This window comes from Phascolarctos cinereus, unplaced genomic scaffold (genome assembly GCF_003287225.1).
Source record: "Phascolarctos cinereus isolate Bilbo 61053 unplaced genomic scaffold, phaCin_HiC Scaffold_9;HRSCAF=440, whole genome shotgun sequence".
Classification (NCBI taxonomy): domain Eukaryota; kingdom Metazoa; phylum Chordata; class Mammalia; order Diprotodontia; family Phascolarctidae; genus Phascolarctos; species Phascolarctos cinereus.
Window position 1 is genome coordinate 241,152,618 of NW_027556402.1, and position 19,854 is coordinate 241,172,471.

General features: G+C 41.2%; 1 protein-coding gene and 1 pseudogene across 2 annotated transcripts in view; one reads left to right on the forward strand and one right to left on the reverse strand.

The window, feature by feature from the left end:
* The window catches only part of EXT2 (exostosin glycosyltransferase 2), a 195,850-nt gene that overhangs the window by 56,720 nt on the left and 119,276 nt on the right, over nucleotides 1–19,854 (forward strand). The window lies entirely within an intron of this gene.
* On the reverse strand, nucleotides 972–1,355 carry LOC110223947 (large ribosomal subunit protein eL31 pseudogene; annotated as a pseudogene).

Genomic DNA, 19,854 nt, shown 5'->3' on the forward strand with positions numbered 1-19,854 from the left:
AGCTTTAACCTGCCCTGTTTCCTGTCAGGGCCAGTTTGTCCTCCTCAGGCTCCCGGTAGCCTTTGCCTCCTGAGGCCTCACCCGACTGGCGAGGGCCTGAGTGCAGGCCCTCGCTGGGCCTTTAGAGTGGCCAAGCTCACCATCCTCAGGCTCCCCCGCTGCAGGGCCGGCCAGCACGGCCACCGTGCCTCCCCTGCAGAGTCAGATCGATTGGTGCTTTGTGACGTAGCTTGTGATCTGCTAATGCCAGACCTCCCCCCCCCCCGCCTTTTAAAAATCACTTCCCTGGAGATTCCTGACCTGTTGTTCCTTCGGCTGAATTTTGTATGATTTTGTCTAGTTCTGCAAAGGAACCTTTTGGTGTGTGGTGTGGTATGAAATGTCTGCGTTAGATGGTACTGTCATTGGGCAGCTAGATGGGAGCACCAGGCCTGAAGTCAGGAAGACCTGAGCTCAGCGGTGATCTCGGGCACTGACTGGCTGTGTGACCCTGGGCAAGTCTTTTAACCTCTCTTTTCCACGGTTTCCTCATCTGTAAAATGGGAATAATGGCATCACCTCCTTGCCTCCAAAGGTTGTTGGGAGGATTTAGGGGTCCTTTATTAGGATCCACATCCCCATCTACACGTATCCACACAAACACATACACATGCACGCATGTGTATTTGTAAGTCCTGTGGATTCATTGATTTCTTTTGTTGACATAAGTGCTTAGAGAGAGAGCTTTTCTCTAACACCTGCTTTGGCCACATCCCATAAATTTTGGTGTTAAAAAAAAGTCAGGCAGCACGCGTTTATTAAGTACTTATTATATGCCAGGTACTGTGTTGGCACTACAGGAGAGAGAAAAAAAAAACAACTTTTTTCTCTCAAGGAGCTTTATCCTATTAGGTATGTCACTCACTATTTTGTTTGATAGAATTATATATTATTTCTTTCTTTTGAGGTTTTATGACTTTATTTAAATGAAGTTCAATTTAGTTTTCATCCACATTGACTGTCCGTAAAGTTTTGAAAGTGGTGACAGGTACGTAAGCAACCAACGTGTACAGCTTGTTTGGTGAATCTTCATCCTCATTGCATTTCCTAGACAAACGCACTCGGACATGGTATGGGACATTCCTTATTCCTTTGGCCCAAACAGCTTTGTTGAGTCTGGTGTCAATGCGTACATCTGGAGTTCCCATTTCTTTCATGGCAAATTTTTGGATTTCCTTTAGAGCCTGAGGAGCTCACTTTTTGAAGCCTACCCCATGAATTCTCTTATGAATGTTGATGGTATACTCTCTGGTCACCACCTCATTGATGGCAGAACGTCCCTTCTCTTTCTCTGCACCTTTCTTTGCGGGAGCCATCTTGCGCAGGACCAGGTTGGAAAAAAGCGAATTATATATTATTTCCATGATTTGCTCTTTGATTCCCCGACTCATTCTTTAGAATTGCATTTAGTTTTCATTTGACTCCCTCAAATATCTCTTATTGATTATAATTCTTATCATTTTGTGGTCTGTCAAGTATCTTTTAATCTTTTTGCTCTTGTTTATGAGTTTTTTATGCCTTAGCAACTAGCCAGTCATTAGAGAGTGCCATGCATAACTGGGAAATATGATGTGATATGGCTAAATCTAGCCATGTTACTGCTCTGCTCAGTAATCTCCAGTTCCTCTCTTATTTTCAGGATCAAATTCCAGTTCCTCTATTTGCCATTTGTAGCTTGTCATAACTTCACACCAACAGATCATTCCTGGCTTATTATACATTGGAATAGAGGCTCCTTCTGGGTCTTTGTAGCCCAAGGCCCAGTACAGTCTCTAATACATAATAGGTACTTACTAAACACATGCTGATGGATTCGTTGTCAACAGACACTTAGTAGGTACGTACTGTGTGCCAGGGACTCGACTTCTTGATCAGTTCCGTTCTTGAGGAACGCTAGCATCTTCCTCCCCACCCTTTGTCCCTTTCAGGATGATCATCTTTATCCCTTAAAGGGACTTGGCAGTGTTCATCTAGTTCCCGTTTTGCTTAGACATATTTACTGTTATAGGTTTGTTTTCCTGCATTTGCATTTCACAAATTCCACCAGTTCTGGGCCTCTCAACAAGAATGTCAAAAGCTGCTGACTCTGTTAACTCTGTTTTTTCCCTGTAGCGTGAATTACTCCTGGGCAAAGGTCTTTTCCTTTTGTTAGATTGCATTCCATTCTTTTCATTATCGTGTTCCATTGTCATATTTGCTGTACGATTCTTTGTGACTTTTAAAGGAATTCTTTTCTTTGTCATCTGACCTTTCCTAGTCGACTGAAGTATTCTTTCTTTAATATGAAAACTCTAGAGAGTCTAGTAATCATGTTTCTGGGGATGCTAAATTTGGGCTTTCTTTCAGGAGCATCCATGGACATTCATGTTCAGTTTGCCTCCTGGTTCTGGTAGTTCTGGAAAGTTTTCTTCTATGATATATTGGAAAATGGTGTCCAGGTTTTTTGATGGGGGTGGGTGGGTGGGGAAATTAGCAATAATAATGTCCCCCTGCCCCTGAAGAAGAGAGCTGTCAAAACATTTGAAAAGTGTACAGAAGAGAAAAGAAAGAAATGCAGAAAAAAGCAAACAGGGCAATTTTGAAAGTAATGCGTGGAATTTTTAATGTACTTTGAAAAAAACTTAAGTAGTACAAAATAGCGGCTCATGGTTTCATATATGATTCTCTTTTTGTTTTTAATTTTTTTTATACTTAAGTACAGACATAAAATTGATTTTAATAAAAGGGAGAGAGTATTTTAAACTAGCCCAATTATAAAAGAAGTCAGTACCATTCAGTTAACCCCTAGAATTTATTTTTAAACACACACACATAAAAAAAGAAGTTAGCATCATTCAGTAGCCCCTAGAATTACTTTTACACACACATACACACACACACACCCGAAGCAGTCCTTCCTCTGAAGGAGCCTGGAACCTTTCCTTTTGAATTTGACCTTATGAGTTATATACTGTAGCAGTGAGAACTCTAGGTCAAAAGCAGAGACATTTTTGTTCTTTCTTTTCTTTTCTTTTTTTTTGTAAAAGCAAAGTCCAGATTGCTTTTAATGGGTCCATTTATAAAAGGATAAATTGTGGCAAAGATAAAATGCCAGAATGGAATTCATAGTTTTCATATAAATGTCTTCATTAATAAAGGTTAAGCTGGCTTGTGTACTTTGAAATATTGGAGGGATGGTCTTTTTCATACACACAAAGAGGAAACAACTCACCCTGCATCTGACTCCATTCTGCTGTGGGCTGAATTTAGTTGAATTTTCCAACTCGCATATTTTGGTTTACTTAACTCTCATGTTGCATGGACTTTATAGGTTTAATTTCTTCTTATTTGAGGTAAATTTTCTTTCTTTTTTTAAAGGGAAAAAAAAGAAACTTGAGGAGAAAATGGAGAAATAGAGACCAAATGTCAGTAGAGACATAGACAAGGTACTTTTCTCCAAACAGCCTTTAAAATTCAATTCTCCTACACTAAAAAAGATGTCATTTGAGGCCCTTGTAACTAAATACATAAAGTGGTCTGTTTTCAAATGTGGCTTGATTTATTTTTTCCTTCTTTGATGAGAACTACAATTGGGCCAAGTTTGAGGCTTAGAGCTTCAGCTGTTTTTATGTTGTATGAGCAGAAATAGGTTGAACATTTCTACTTCCTAGGTCCCTTTTTTTTTCTCCCCAGAGGAAAAATCTGTTGCTGTCACTGACCCATAATTCAGCAGTAGCCTCAATTTTCTAAGAAGGAGGAAAAGTTATTCAAAGAACATGGAGCTCATTTGGTTTTGAAGGATTCTGAGTTTTTTAAAAGAAGTACTTTCAGAGTTTTTCACTTACCCCATTTCAGATAAAGGGATAGCTGCTCAGGAGTAATGGGCTAGGTAGGAGTCACTTCTGCACAAACTATGACCCATTTGGAAGGGATAAGGTTTGACACCTCAGAACAGTTCTGATGCTTTCCTTTGAGATCACCATTTTTTTGTGTGTGACCTGTTGAGACCTCAAGAGATGGAATAACTTCTGAATTGTCCCTCCTTGACCTAGGAGCCCTCCAAAGCAAAGATTCTGTCTTCTAATCGTTTATATCTTTTCCCCTCCTATTCCTTCCCTGCCATTCTTCCTACAGTACATAGCAGTGGCTCTTTTATACCAGGGCTTAAGAAGTTAGGCTCACTAAATATTTGTCTTGTGGTGAAGGTGTAATGGATATAGGTTTACCTTGCCAACAGTTAATCTCATTTTACTGTTCTATTTTGAATTAGGAATTACAGACAACTTTCTTATACTCTCAGGGTTTTAGAGCAGTAAGGACTCTTAGTCCAGGGCCCCATTTCACAGATTAGCACTCTGATGAGTTCCTGAGAAGGAAGATGACTTGTCTCAGGTCACACAGTGGCAGAGCTGGATTTTAAATGCAGGATTCCTGATTCCAAAACTCCCTAGTATATCACCTTCTCTCTTAATATATTAATTTCCTCATTCTACCAAAGGGAATTGAAGGTCTAATCCAAAAAAAACATTCCTTAATGCTGAATCTGACAAGAAGTGAGGCCTCAGCAGCCTTGTGTAGAAGAGGGCACTTTGTGACGCAGAGGTAGCTTTCTCTTCCCCGGGGGGTTTCGGGCTAACGTTTTTTCCTGTTTTTGTGTGCCCTCGTGGCTCTCGTGGAAGAGAAGTGCTAGTGGTTGTTGAGCAGCAAGGTCATTGACTTGATCATCACATCTTCAATACTTTTGATATGAACAAGTCATTTTGTTTCAGATCTCAAAGTTTATTAAAAAAAAACAATCTAATTTTCCTTCAGCTTGTCTTTATTTAGGACTGTTCGAGTTTTGAGGATCTATGTAATATGAAGTCATCATCTGTGACTCCTGAGGTGCCCTTCCTAATTATGTTTAGAGTTCACAAATGTTACTGAGCACCCACTGTGTACAGGGCAATGTGCTGGGTACAGCGGGGGCCAAAAATGAAATGGATACCATACTTGTCCACAAGGCTACAGTGTGTTTGGGAAACAAAGACATACATAGAGATGAATATATTGCAAAGCAGAGTATCTGAGTGGAGGAGAGGGCTAGAGTTGACTGGAGAAAATGTGACTTCTGCTAAGGACAGCAAGGCCAACGACATAAAGGAGGTGACATTGGAGCTGGACTGCTGAATTTCAGTTGATGGAGATGTGGGAGGGAGAAGGTTTGAGGCATGAGGAAAAGTACAGAAGTAGAAAAGTGGCACCATTCAGCAGAATATCTTTGAAATTCAGCTTGTGCAGTAACTAGTGGACACCATCAGGTGGCAGGTTACATGCCCTCAGAGGTCAGGACGTGTTCACAGCATCTTCATGTGCGCCATAAAGCACACAGGTCTTGGTATGTGGAGACTGGGAGAGTCTCTGAAGATGAAATGCTCAGTGGAGCATCCTGGAATCACTTCTTTGGCACCCTATAGTTGACTTGTGTCTGAAATTTTGTCCAATGACACTTTAGTACTGCTTGTGGATTGGAGGCTCCTTTAGTATGGTCAGCTTCAGAAATCCAGGCATATAGAACAGAACCCATCTCTCATGAGACCTCCTGTGTATGGCCAGAGGAGCTTACCTTAATAGCTGGCCACCAACAAGGAATGAAAGAATTTTAATAATAGCCAGCAATACCTCATAGAAAATCCAGTGGTCGATAGGTGATATTCTGCTATCCTTGGTGGTGGGTAATTATTGAAAATGGCCTTGCCCTCACACTTTGATGAATGGCTTTTCCTTTCTGCACATGCAAGGGAAGTAATAAAGAGGGGAAAACCCTGTTCCAGAATGGAGCCACATTCCCTGAGGGGACCCTTGATTATTATCATCTCCCTATATGCCACATCTTCAGTGACACTTTCCCAGGTCTAGAGTTGGGATGGAAGCTCTCATCACACAGCACAGCCTCTAGGGAGGAATGAAAAAAATCCCTTTTCATGCAGAGGGAGACTGTTTTGCACAATGGATAGAACACTGGACTTGTAGATTCAGGAAGACCTCTAAGACTCACACCTAACTTTATGGGTGTGAATGTGGGCAAGTCAATTAACTGATTAATTTCTCAAGTATTTCTATGGGACTCATGAATTAGATGGTTATGATCTGCTTAGGTGGAACTGTCTTATGGGGCAGGGGGAGTTTCAACATATTGATGAAATCACACATCCTCACATTTATGTATATGGGAAAAAAGTCTGAGATCTTTGCCCCCAAGGAAGGAGGAGGGTTGTTCCCTCAGAGCAAAGTCCAACAAGTTTCTCTCTCAGCCATAGATTTTGAGAGCATCTCCTTGGCCTTTCACTGGGCAGTTGCCACATGAAAGACAGTTGGGAAAGTCAAGGAGTGGCCTTGCAAGTGGAATGAACCAGATGGGCTTTTGCTTTTTCATATGTTGATTTAGAGTTGTTCTACACAAGCTGCCATCTTAGCTGTTTCTTGAACTCAGTGTGTCATTTCCCACTTCCCTGCCTTTATAGAGTCTTCCCCGCAGCCTTTGTGCCTAGTAGCTTCTTTCACGGCTCTGCTTAAGTGCTGCATCCTTCATGAAGGCTTTCCTGATTCTCCTTCCATTTGTTTGTTAGTGTGCTGTTCCTAGTGTGAGCATGTTGTAGGGGCTCTGCTAGAATGGAAGGTCATTGGGTCATTGTCTCCCCAGAGCTGAGCCCAGGACCTGGCATGGAGTAGGAGGTACAGTCAATCTTTAATAATCAAGCATTTAACTTTTGTGACTTCAGGCTTTTGGGTGATTTTATTACTAACCTCACTTTCACTTTTGTGTTGGCAACTGTGCACATTTGTGGCTATTCTCACTGGAGGAAAAAACGAGAGGCTCGATGTACACAAGTGTGTGGAGTGGCTAGTGTCCTGCTAGGTGTAATTGACCAGCTGGCAGGAGACATTGAAGCTGCTGATCCCACCACTGATCACAGCCTCAAGGTTAAATGTCAACTTGCCTATACTTTGCTCCTTAGTCTGAGACCTATTAGGTTCTTAAATGGCATTATTTCAATGGATTATTTCAAGGTAGTGTGCCCTTCTTGAGTTTTCTCTTTCCTTTTTTTATTATTAACATCTTATTCCTCCCAATTATATGTTAAAACAGTTTTAACCTTTTTTTTTTTAAATTATGGGTTCTAAACTCTATCCCTCCCCACCCTGAGATGGTAAGCAGTCTGATATAGGTTATACAGGTGCAATCATGTAAAACATTTCCATATTAGTTATTTTATACAAGAAGGCTCTGAAAGAAAGAAAGAAAGAAAGAAAGAAAGAAAGAAAGAAAGAAAGAAAGAAAGAAAAGAAAGAAAGAGAGGAAGGAAGGAAGGAAGGAAGGAAGGAAGGAAGGAAGAAAGAAAGAAAGAAAGAGAGAAAGGAAAAAGAAAGAAAGTTTGCTTGTCTGTACACAGACAATATCAGTTCTTTCTCTGAAAGCAGATAGCATGCTTCATCATGAGTCCTTTGGGATTGTCTGAGATCATTGTATTGCTAAGAGTATATATTTTTAGTTTTCAACATTCACTTTTATAAGATTTTGAGTTCTAAATTTTTTCCCTTCCCATCCTTCCACCCTTTCCAGGACATCATGAAATCTGATATAGGCTATACATGTACAGTCATAGTAAACATATTTCCACATTAGTCATATTGTGAAAGAAGAATCAGAACACAAGGGAAAAACCATGAGAAAGAAGAAAACAACAAAAGAAAGAGCAAATATTATGTTTCGATTTGTATTCAGACTCCATAGTTATTTCTCTGGATGTGGATGGCATTTTCTATCATGAATCTTTTGGAGTTGACTTAGATCATTATATTGCTGAGAAGAGTTAAGTCTATCAAAGTCAGTCATCGCACAATGCTGCTATTACTGTGTACAATGTTCTCCTGGTTCTGCTCAGTTCACTTAGCATCAGTTCATGCAAGTCTTTCCAGGTTTTTCTGAAGTCAGCCTGTTCATCATTTCTTATGGAACAATAGTATTCCATTATGTTCATATACCACAACTTGTTCAACCATTTCTCAGTTGATGGGCATCCCCCAATTTCCAGTTCTTGACCACCACATAAAGGGCTGCTATAACTATTTTTGTATTTTCCTTTTCCCATTTTTATAATCTCTTTGGGATATAGACCTAGTAGTGGTATTGCTGGATCAAAGCGTATGCACAGTAAAAGTATTTTAGTTTTAAGAATTTTGTTTGCCATACAGTGTTTGTGGTACTATAGATTTCATGTATTATGAAGAATTGAATATTGTCTTTTTTTTGAGATGTTAGCATAAAAAGTCACAGAATTCTAGGAAACTACTAGCAGAAAATATGTTTTGCATGTTAGCACTTTTATTTTGGGTACTGCATTTTATGGGCTATTTCATGGTTATTATGTTAGGATAAATGCATATTATTGGAATTAATGTTTTGTTATAAAGAATTGTATGCAGAAAAGTCTATTTTCAGCAATCTCTAGAGAAGGATTACAGTTTTTGGTGACTGCGGGAACCTAACCCCTGTATTTCCCATAGGTTTAATGTATCAACATTAGGAATTAGATTGACTGTACTCGGTAAAGGTGTGCTCAGTTGAAGGGAACACCCATGAATTTTCTGTCACTCTCTCTATGCTGATCAGCAGCTACTTTTCTGCTTTGAGTCTTTGAGAGTGGTCTGAGACACATAAGGAGCTTACCCACTCACACAGCCCATATGGATCACATAGGGGCTTGAACTCACATCTTCTGGGATCAGAGGCTGGCTATCCCTCCACTGCTTCTTCAGCCCTTCCCCTCCCCTTCATTGCTTGTGCCACCCTCACCCCCACCCCCATATAGATAGGTTGTTCGGTTGATTCAGTCATTTCCAATTCATTGTGACCCTATTTGGGTTTGGTTTTGGGTATTTTTGTTTTTTGTTTTTGCAAAGATACTAGAGTGGTTTGCCATTTCCTTCTCCAGCTCATTTTACAGGTGAGAAAACTGAGGCACACAGGGTTAAATGACTCGCTCAGGGTCACACAGCTAGTAAATATCTGAGGCTGGATTTGAACTCAGGTCTTCTTGACTCCAGGTTCTCTCTCTACTGCACCACCTATAAGCATCTCCCCCATTAATAGATAGGCCATTGAGGGGTGCCCTTTCCAAAGTCTGAAAGGAGAGCATAAGATCCGGTGAAGCTGAAGAGCCTTCAGGGCCAAGCTTAGGAGGAAGTGGGCCTCTCATCTGGGAGGAGATCAGTAGATCTGCTGTGCTCTGGTGGGAGCAGGGACACTGATGAAATCACCACCTTTGTGAAAGGCTGTGTACACACATTAAAGGCATTTGGGCCTTTCAAGTGTGTGGGATTTGCCTGGGGCTTGTTCTGCACAAGCCTTCCCTGATCCAGACCTCTTAGCTTTCCTCCTTCTGGTGTTAGTGAGGCGGTCGGGGCAGTCTCAGTCCAGGCACATCTTCTTGTGGCAGTTGACATAAGCTGGGCTCTCCTTTATTGATTTTTGTTGCTGGATCCTGATTGCAAGTTTTCAAGCCCCCACCAGCTGCTCTGCAGAGCCACGCAGGAGACAGAGCTACCCAGAGAGCGGGGCGGGCTCTGGGTGCAGCGGCTACCTTGGAAAGCTGGGAACAGTGTAAATGGAGCTCTAGTTTATCTGCCCAGAGGGTTCAGCCGAAGCCTCCTTTATTGGTCGGTGGCTCCTGCTTTAGTAACCTTTCACCCTCGGAGCGCCTGGAGGTGCAAGCCACTGGCCGGCCTTGCCTTTGAACTCCTCACGGCTCCTGCCACCTCAAAGGCTCCCAGTCCGAATCTTGTGTTTGCCTTGGGATCTCACCTCTCAGCGGGGTGGATGCAGCAGGGAAAGCTGATCTACCTTTAGAACACTGACGTATTTGAAGGTGATACCCCTGAGACTTGAAATGTATGGCTTTCAGTTTCAGAAGCTGTCTGTCATTTGTCAAGAAACATGGCTCAGCCTTCCCCTCTTTCCTCCCCTCCCCCCATCATCTCCCTTTGGACAGGAGGTCATATAACATTTGAACATTCCCTGAGAGTATATACCCAGCCCTTCCCTCCCCCCAGTTTCTCCACCCTCTTTTTTTCTCTCATCTTCCTTTGAGTAGAAATCCAGATTGCCCAATGTTTCTTTTGGAGATTTTAAAGAATGGGGGTGAGGCTTGAAAATCAGAAGCTGCATTTGTTAGAAACAAAATCGACGGTAAAACGGACATTGAAGGGTTCTATATTCCTTGTGAATGTTTCTAGATTGAACTGGTTGCATTTATAAGGCCAAAGGTCCTTTTTCTAGCTCCCCCAACAGAAAGCTATCTGGGATGGGGCAGCCTGGCTAGATTTCTCTTGGACTTCACTCTGTATTGCCTATAGTGGGGACGTCGCCTGGAGGCAGACCCGGGAAGACAGGAAGGTAGCAGAGGAAACTTCTCTCTTGCCTGCTGAACAGGAGTAAAAGCTTTTGTGTTCATGTGGGAGGGGCACATTTGGAGGTCCTTGAACACAAAGGTGTCTCTGGATAGAAACTTCATTTTCCTGGAATGCTTTTTTTTTTTTTTAACAAGGATCCGTGGAAGGAAGGGACTGAGGAGATTTGCCCTGAATCCCTTGGGCAGTCTTCTTGAGCCTATGAGGACACTTCTCAGAATCCTGGTTCTAAATGCATTAAACAAAATACTGAGGATCACAAAGGAAACCAAATATGTTGAAATAGAGTTCTCAAAATATTAAGAAAACAAGTTCCCCGACCCTAGGTCAAGAAGCTGTACTCAGGGGATATGAAGGGCTGTCAGGTTGAAGAAGGCTGAGTTGTTTTCATTGGCCCCAGGAGAAGAACTGGGAACAGTAGATGAAAGTTGCTCAGTATCCAGAAAAGCTTCCTAACCATTAGACCTCTCCAGCAGTTAGAGCTGCCATTGCCTGAGGGCTTTAGACCTCTAGGCTTTAGATGGATGCAGACCTTTCAGGGGTATTGTAGAGAGAATACCTGTCCAGGTACAGGTTGGACCACATGATCTCTGGGCTTCTTCCAACTCAGAGATTCCATGATGGTCCCTTTTCAGCAATAGCAAGCAGGTTGGTTGAAAAATAGGGCATGAAGGCAGCTAGGTGGTGCAGTTGATAGAGCACTGGCCCTGGATTCAGGAGGACCTGAGTTCAAATGTGGCCTCAGACACATAACACTTACTAGCTATGTGACCCTGGGCAAGTCACTTAACCCCATTGCCTAACCAAAAAAAAAAAAAAAGAAAGAAAGAAAAATAGGGCATGGGTATAGATATGAAGTTGGGAAAGAGACTAAATAGTCTTGTGCCTCAATCTAGGGGCGCCCTGGGTATTACAGGGGATTTTACTGCTGGGCTTTGTTTTCTCAGTCTTGAAAAGTGGAGTTTTTAAAAGAAAGATATGAGGAAAACTTTGTTTTTATGAAAGAAAAAGACAAATAACTGTTGGCCATTGGAAGTGAAGGCTATTTTCTATACTGTACTGTTAGAATATTGTCTCCTCCCCACCAAAAAAATTATGAAGGACTTCCTGTTTGTAGAATGCTACTAGGAGGTGGAGAAATACTAATTTAGCTAAGACATGCTTTCCACCCCCAAGGATCTTGCCACCTAACTACAGTGGGGTAAAATACTAGAAGCTATTATTATAATTCACAATTTTACATAATAAGCAGACTAGAAAGCCAAGTGATGTGAAGCTGAGTGGAACAGTTGTAACCAACAGGAAGAATCCGAGCAGGCCCCATGGAGAAGGTGGCAAACACGTTGGGTTTTAAAGAATGGGGACATACTCAACAGATGGGGAAGAAGGGCATTTCAGGCAGTGGGAACAGTATGTTGTCAAAGGCCAGGCCCCCCAAGTAGAGCAGCTATTATTGTAATTATTACATTATGATTTGCAATATTACATAATAAGTATATTATGTCATCAAAGGCCAGGAAGCATGAAAAGACAGAGTGAAGGAATTTAATTTCTAACTGTGATAGCAAGTGCTATAATAACTTGATTTCCTAAATATGAAAGTATAGCATTACTTCTGCTATTTAAACCAGTGACTTGGCAGTGAAAGGTAGACTTGTTTTGCTTCCTCCTGGACTTGAGCATGAGTTCTTTGTGTTATACACTTTTTGTCAGGTGAAATAAAAGACCTGTCTTGTTTTAGATGCATGCCTGAGTACTCATATAGGAGTTGGAGAATCTTTTCCTTTTTGGAGGCTACTTAGATGTGAATCAAATGTTGATTTGCACCCTGGATGGGTGCAGAATGACTCAACTACTTTCCACTGAGGAAAAGGTGGTGCTGGAAAGGTGTCTGCCTACCATCAAGCAGAGGTTGAGTGTTTAGCATCATAAGGAGACCCAATATCAGAAACTGAAGCTTGCTCCTGCCATTGACTTGCTGTGTGATTGTGTTTAGGGGTTCCCTTTCTGGGGCTTTTATTTCACAGGATTTGTAAGGAAGAATTTGCTCAATAAGAGGTTTGTGATAATAAGGTCATAAATTTAGAGTTGGAAGGGACTTTAGGGGCTACAGCTCTCATTGTAAAGATGAGGAAACCAGTTCCCCAACAGGTTAAGCCCGAGGTTACCCAGGTAATGAGTGGCACAGCTGGGATTTTAACCCAAGTCCTTGGTCCTAAAATCCAGCCTCCTTTTAATTGTTCATGCTATATGGTCAAGGTTAACTCATTGATTTAAAGTTTTTATTACTTTTTTTTAAAACCCAACATTGAATGTCATTAAAACCAACTAAACTTGCTTAATAACTATTTACATTTAATTTAATTTCAATATATAAAGTATCATAATAGTATTTTAGGAAAATGAATGAGAGTGAATGATCTTAACTGGGTTAAGTATGTGACTCTTTTGCATTTTCTGTTATGTGAAATAAAGCTCTCCTTTATCAGATACATTTTTATCATGATTACACTGAACACTCTTTACTCCTTTGTGGGGAGACCTAGACATGAGACAGATGCAGACACGTACACATGCGCGCGCACACACACAGTAGTTACCTGTGACAAAGAAAAATAGTTAAGTAAAACTGGTGAACACGATGAAAATGTCTGATGGCACATACAATATTTTGTACCTGTGGGCCTCCAACTCTCCGTTAAAAGGGAGAAACGGATTTCTTGTCTCTTCTGTATAAGGTAAACGTTGGTCATTGCAGTTACAAAATGTTTGGCTTTGTTTCAATGTTGTCTTTCATTTATAGCATGACACTCATTGTGTATATTCTCCTTGTTCTACTTTCTTCCCTCTGCATCGCTTCATGCAAATCTTCCTATGTTTCTCTGAATTCCCCATGCTAATCACTCATTATGGCTCAGCAATATGCTGGTATGTTCACACACCACGATTCTTTCCGGCCGTTCTCCATTGATTGGCACTCACCTTGTTTTTAGTTTATTGCTACCACGACAAATGCTGCCAGGAATATTTGAATGTGTGATGGGGGCCTTCTTTTCTCTCTTTGATCTCCTTAAGCACGTGCCTATTAGTGACATCTCTGGGTCAAAGGCACAATTTAATGGATTTTTTCATTTAATTCCCAACTGTTTTCCAGAATGGTTAGATCAAGTGACAGCTTCACCAGCATTATATTAGTGTGTCTGCCTTCTCATGGTCTCTCCAACATTGACTCTTTGTCATCTTTGCCAGTTTGCTGCGTATGAAGTGGAACGTCAAAGCTGTTTTATATTGTGTAGGATGTGATTATTATTAAGGATGAAAATACATTTGGGATTTCCTGGCTTGTGCACTGTGTAACAGAATAGTCTATACTCCTTTTCTTACAATTTGTTTTTTTTTAGTTTTCCTAGCAGCTTTTTTTAAATGGAAATGATTTCCTCTAATAATTTATGTTTTTGAATTTATCAAGCATGAGCTTACTGGTTTAAAATTTTTAAAAATTATTGCTAATCTAGCCTGTAACACTGATTTACTTCTCTTTTTTTTAACCTGTATAACATAATTTTGATAATTACTACCTTGTAACATAATTTGAGATCTAGGAAAGCTGTGCCTGCTTAATTCCTTTTTTATTAAAAAATTTAAATTAAATTTTATTTATTTTTTTTTTACTAATTTATTTTTTAGTTTTCAACATTCACCTCCATAAAAATTTTTTTTAAGGCAGTTGGGGTTAAGTGACTTGCCTAGGGTCACACAGCTAGTGTCAAGTGTTTGGTCTGAGGCTGGATTTGAACTCAGGTCCTCCTGACTTCAGGACCGGTGCTCTATCCACTGTGCCGCTGTACCACCGAGCTGCCCCTCACCTCCATAAGATTTTGAGTTTTAAATTTTCTTCCCCTCCCTCCTCACCTCCCTCCTCAAGACAGTGTGCAATCTGATATGGGCTCTCTATATACATTCCTATCAAACATATTTACACATTAGTCATGTTGTAAAGAAGAATTAGAACCAATAAGAGGAACCACAAGAAAGAAGAAACAAAAGAAAACAGAAGAAAAAAGAGCAAATGGTATGCTTCAATCTGCATTCTAACTCCGTAGTTCTTTCTCTGGATAGTTGTTTTGGAGATGTCTTAGATCCTTGCATTGTGGAGAAGAGCTAAGTCTATCAAAGTTAGTCATTGCACAATGTGGCTATTACTGTGTACAATGTCCTCCTGGTGCTGCTCAGTTCACTCAGCATCAGTCCATGCAAGTCTTTCCAGGTTTTTCTGAAGTCCACCTGCTCATCATTTCTTATAGCGCAACAGTGTCAGGTGCCTCCCCCTGCCCCCTTCCTTTTTGACTTATACAAACAATGAGTTATTAGAGTTTGCTGGAGGAAGGATAACTTCTAGTGAGAAGACCCAGGGAACTTAATGTGATTTGGTGAGATATGAATAGGAACAGAACTGAGCCAGAGCCAGAGCCAGAACTGAGTCATCAGATGGAGTCAGTGTGGTTCACTTAATTCCCACACCTCTGTGAATGATTTCTCTTTTATCATGTATATAACTTCTTTGTGTATATTTGTTTTCATCTCCTCCATTAGATTGTGGGCTCCTTGTTTTGTGTCCCCAAGGTTTAGCACAATGCCTGGTACACAGAAGGTATTTCATAAATGTTTGATTGACGTTATTAGGCGATTTTCTTGGTCATGGCTTTCAGATAGGCTAATGAATCTTATTTTTTTTCTCCTTGATCTGTTTTCCAGGTCACTTATTTTTGCTGTGAGATACCTTACATTTTCTCCTACATTTTTCAGCCTTTTGCCTTTATTTTAATATTTTCCGTTGTCTCATGGAGTCATTAGCTCCTGTTAGGTCCATTCTAATTTTTAGGAATTTTATTGCTTAGACAAGGTTTTCTACCCCTTGTCAAGCGGTTATCTCCCTTTCCAGTTTTTTCTTTCATAGCTCTCAATTCTTTTCTATTTGTTTTCCTCTAGTACTCTCATTTTATTTGTGAGCATTTTAAACTTTTTTTTTAAACTCTTCATCTCTTTCAGGAATTCTAGTCCAATTTGTGCTCACGTTTTTCTTTGAAACTTTGCTCATAGATATTTTGGAGTCATTCTCCTTGTGTCTTGAGTGTCCTGTGACTACAGTGGCCTTTTATGGTGAGATTCTTTTTTTTTTCCCCCATTCTTCCTGCCTACTTCCTGTCTTCAGACTTTATGTTAGGGCTGAGCCTTGTGCATTTCTGAAGGGAAAAGCTTGGCTGTTCCTGTTACTGATTTCTTGGGGTATTGAGTATTGTGTTATTCTAGGATCTCAGAGACAGCTAATGCTGGGAACCTGCCACCTTTCATTGCTCTCAAAATGATTTGATCCTGGTCAAAGTCTGATTCTGTGTGCATCCTTGCCCCCTTCCCCCTCACCCGCCCTCCCCATAAGTTCTGCAACCTGACCTGGGTTTGGGTCTGAGTGATTGTGGATTGCTGCCACACTCAGTCACTATCAGAAAGCTCTGCTAGCTCAGAGTGACGGAATTGCAGGTTCTCTTTGGTTGTGGATTCCTGCCCTGGTTTTTCTTCTACAGGCTTAAGATTGGTTGGTAACTGACACCCTGCTCAGCTCTGGGGGGTCCAAGCCGCGCCACTGCTGCTTGATTCTAGACCTGCTTCTCTCTTGGTGCACAGCCTTGGGCCTGTGACTGTCCTGGAACACTTCCCTGGATGCCCTCAATCTCCATCCTGGGTTTGTAATTCAGAACTGGGGAGTGAATGACAGAATTGCCAGTCAGCACCTGTTCCTGAATCTTATATGTGTTACGTTGCCCCAGTATGAGTCTGGTGCCTTGTTTTCTTCCTGGTCCACATCCATGCATGTTCTTGTCCAGAGCCCTTTCCCAGTGTCTGTAGACCTCTTTTTCTGTGCCGCTATTTTGACCTGGGTTAGAAGAATGGCTCACTGTGACTTTCTCTTGGATTTCCCTATCAGGATTCACACTGGTGCATTTTGTAGCAACAACAACAACAACAACAACAATAGCTAATATTTATTTAGAGCTCACTATGTGTCAAACACTTCACAAGGCACTTTACAAGCATCACCATTTTTTGTGTCATTTTCTAGACTTGTTTGGGCAGGGATCTTGATGTATTTTGGTCTAGTCTGCCATATTGACTCTGCCTATCTCCACTCTCGTTCTTTATTCCCCTCGAGATCCCAGTCCCTTTTTCCCTCCCAGTGAATTTTGTCACTCATTTTTCTGATTCTATAGAGTAAACACTTGATAGTTTGATTAGTATAACATCTGTAAGTTAATTGAAATAGCAATGCCATTTTAATTATGTCATTGCGGCCTGTCTTAAGGAATTGGTATCTTTTTAGTTATTTAATTCTTCCTGCATTTCTTTAAAGAGTGTTTTGTAATTGTATTTATCTAAGGCTTGAGTGTGTCTTGATAGGTTAGCTTCCAGATATTTTATGCCTTTTGTAGTTATTTTGAATGGGATTTCTCTTTTTATCATTTCCTACCTTTTTTTGGGGGGGATGGAGTTTGTTATTGCTAGTGATTTTTTGGACTTCTTTTATATCTTACTACTTTACTAACCTAGTAATTGTCTCAGTTTCTTTCTTGATTTTCTGAAGTTTTCTAAGTTAAAAATCATGTCATCTGCTAATGGGGACGATTTTGTCTCCTTTTTGTTGATGTTTCTATCTTGAATTCTTCTCACTTATGTTATTGCTGGCTTTTCTGGAAGTGTGCCAACTCCTGGGGGGGAGAGAGATGTCCTTACTTTGCCTCAGCTTCTGTGCCGATGCAGCAGCAGAGCAGCCCAAAGCACAAAGCTTGTAATGGAGAAGACACAGATGGAACTTGTCTCAGGCACTGACTGACTTTCTAGCCCTGGGCAAGCGGTTTAGCCTGTCTCAGTCTCATTCACCTTATCTGTGAAGTGAGGATCATAACTCCACCTTATTGCAGGCTTTTTCTATATGGATATGTTCTTGTTAAAAAAAGGGATTTATTCTGTTGATTTCTTTTGCTGTCGCTGAATAATCGTTGGATCTCCTGTATAATCTCACTTGGCCAAAGGGGGGCTTTTAGCACTGATGCTTATTAGTGCCTAGTGCCCTCCGGCCAGATGACTGTCTGGGGCCCAGAGAGGCAGTGGGACTTGCTTGAGGTCACACAACTAATAAGTAGCAGGCTGTGATTGGAGCCCAGGTTCTCTGCCTCCCAAGGCCATATCACTCTCCCATCCAGAGAAACGAAATCGAGAACTGACCTCAGCAGGGACCGTGGAGCTCATCTGATTCTACTTCCTCGTTTATAGATGCGGGAACTGACGCCAAGAAGATCAAGTCACTCGCGCAGGGTAACACAAGTCGTAAGCAGCAGGGCAGAATTTGAATCCAGCTCCTCAGACTCCAGAGGTAGTACTCTTTCCACTGAGTCACACACAGCTGCCCTTTTAAAAAAATTTTTGCTGGAATAAATAGCAAAAACACAGTTCTATGAGATGAGAATATGATTGACTATCCTGAAGTCCATTGAGGGGCTTTTTCCTACTTGTATTCTCAGTTCTACCCCATTTGGACAGTGAATGTGGTGTGTGTGTGTGTGTGTATTGTGTGTGTGTGTGTGTATTTGTTGTGTGTGTAGGTATGTTTGTGAGTATATTTGTGCATGTTTGTGGGTATGTATGTGTAGTCATACAACTTGTGCTTGTGGATCTATTTACATGTGTGTTTGTGTATGTGTGTACTTATTTGTATGTTTTTGTGTATATGTATGTTCGTATGAATTTGTGTATGTGTGTGTGTGTGTGTGTAAGGGTGTTGGGGGTGGGGAGGGCAGAACCACGTGTAGGAAGTGGAGCAGTTTCAGGCCTCTTCATTGCCCTCTGCTTCAAATTCTGTTACTGTCCTGTTATCTGTGGAGTAGAATTTGGTGTGAGGTGACTGACTGCCTTGGATCTTGTCCCAGGAGGTTTGGCTCTACTCCTGTGGCCATGTTACTCAGACAATCTTGGCTATTTGGCTTATGGCGTGGGCCTAATGCTTGATTTCCCAGGCCCTGTCTGGCTCAGGCATTCTGTGAAAGCTCTGAGCAGTGGTGGCCATGGGGTTCTAGACTAGGCTTTTGAGAAATGGTGCTCTTAGGCTTCTTAAAATCCACTTCTGTGCTATAGTAGGGTAAAGATTCCTCTGTGCCTTGGGGGGACTGGAATACACTGGATTCCCGAAAAGGAAAGTTGGAGTACAGAGTTATAATAAAATAAATGGGGAAGGGGTTTTGTAAAATGCTTGGAGGTTTTTTAAAGTGATTTAACTCAGGGGGAGGCCCTTCTTTTTTTGTGGGAAAACAACAACATGACAAAAACCTGAGCATATGGGCATAGGTGATCTTTTTTTTTAAGAGGTGGAATAGATGCATATAAGAATAATGTAAAGATATTCCTGCTCTTAAACAGGAAAGGATGGATTAAATAGAAGACCTAGACAGGCATCTCCCCAAACCTACACCTTTGTTCTCTGTCTTTAGACCACCATAAACTTTGCATTTCCTTTCTATAAAATAGAGATACGATAGCACCTACTACAAAGGTTTATAAAGATGAAATAATGTATAAAAGCTCTGTGCTGACCTTAAAACATTATATACATATGAGCTATTCACACTCCCCTGAGTGCAAATGGTAATTAGTGGCAGCCCTACTGTAGCAAAAAGACCCTGCTCCTCTTCCTGCCAGAAGATCCCTGGTATTAGGCCTGTCTCTGCTTAGTCATTGTTAGTAGCCGTATTACCTTGGAGAAACCATTAGACTCTCTGATGCTCAGTTTTTCTTCTGTATAATGGGAATATAGCCACCATTCCTGGATACCAACATACCACTGGACACCCTCACCTTGCCTGGTAGCATGCTCAACATTTGACAGCTAGTGGCCCTCTGCTCTAGGCTGAAAAGGGGAGGCATATATATTTTATCATCGATTCTCTAGGACCAGTATTGGTCTTTGTAGTTACTTTGTAATTACTCAGAGTTTGGCTTCCCATCCGAGAGTTTATTATTTCTATCCTTATATTCATTCTAATCACCTGGCTATACTTCACCTCCATTTCTCCATGTGTCTTTGATACCGTGTCCAGTGTCCTCTCACATTCACATATCTAGTATGTGTCAGAGGCAGAATCCATCTTCCCTATTCCAATTCTGACCTCTTAGTGGCTATCTTCACCCCTTGTCAGTTAGCCTGGGAGGAGCGGGGACAGTGAGGCTCAGGTGAGAGACTGATGTAAGCCAACCAAAGGTTTTTTCAAACAAAAGCTGTAAGTAGAAGAAGAGGATTTTGAGCTCAGGTGATCTGACTCCATATCTGTTGTTCTCACCACT